The sequence below is a fragment of the Fukomys damarensis genome, unplaced genomic scaffold, assembly GCF_012274545.1.
Source record: "Fukomys damarensis isolate Sample0158 unplaced genomic scaffold, DMR_v1.0_HiC HiC_scaffold_5, whole genome shotgun sequence".
NCBI classification, from domain to species: Eukaryota; Metazoa; Chordata; class Mammalia; order Rodentia; family Bathyergidae; genus Fukomys; species Fukomys damarensis.
The window spans coordinates 84,216,804-84,217,746 of NW_022900917.1; the positions used below are offsets into that span (position 1 = coordinate 84,216,804).

General features: G+C 55.0%; 1 long non-coding RNA gene across 1 annotated transcript in view; it reads right to left on the bottom strand.

The window, feature by feature from the left end:
- Positions 1 to 591, bottom strand: part of LOC117285025 — a 13,794-nt gene extending 13,203 nt beyond the window's left edge. The window contains exon 1 of the long non-coding RNA XR_004516039.1: positions 530 to 591. This is a non-coding gene — a long non-coding RNA (uncharacterized LOC117285025). The remainder of the gene's footprint in view (positions 1 to 529) is intronic.
- Positions 592 to 943: the final 352 nt, after the last annotated feature.

Sequence of the window (943 nt, forward strand, 5' to 3'; positions counted from 1 at the left end):
CCCACCCAGGCCACCCACCCCCAGAGTCCCGACCCAGGGCCGGGAAGCGGAAGGCGCTAGCCCTGCCCCTCTATCCCAGCACCTATTCAGGGCAGTAACTGCACCTGGCAGTGGGAAGAGGATGACACCTGTTCGGAGGGCCCTAACTCGTTACATAATTCAGGCTACCTAAGTAGCAAAACATACCAGTGCCAGAGCTTACAGGACACAAAACCGGCGGATGCCAGCTGACTAGCCCAATTCAGCCCCCGGGGGTGACAGGACAGATTCAATGGAAATCCTACAAAACCATCTTCTCTGACCAGCCCCTCGTGCCAAGGACCAAAGACCGGGTACAACTGGAGCCTCCTTTCCCATTCGAGGTCTCAAGATGACCATGCTGGCCTGGCGTCCTCCTGGGCAGCATGGCCAAGCTGCCAGACCTCTACACCAGCAGCCAGCTGTACCGACCCACCTCCCAGAGCTGCACAGCCTTGATATTTGACTGTAAGCTGATGATACAAAGCCAGCAGAAAGTAGATGAACTCACACACTAGCAGGAACACAGTGGAGACCAGGAAGGGTCAGCAAAACCTGTCAGGCCCCTCAGACCTCCATCAGTTTATTTGGTTTGCACTGACATCTAGTGGCTGGAGGCACAAAAGCAGATGCTTGGCTGAACGGAGCTGCCCTTGCTGGCTCCAGGACCCATGCAGCCCTGTAGCTGTCCCTGTCATCTCAGAATGGACAGCACATCTGCTGCACAGACACAGCAGACACTGACAACTACCTCTGCCAGATACTGCTGAAAAGCTGCGTGTATTGTTTCTCACAGTCCTTTTTACGAAGTAGGAAGACATCCCACCACAGGCCCATCACTGCCTCACCCCAAGACTGAGGCTCCTGTGTCTCCACTTCAGGCTCCTCAGGTTTTGCAAGAGGCATGGCAGATGAAATCCTCTTA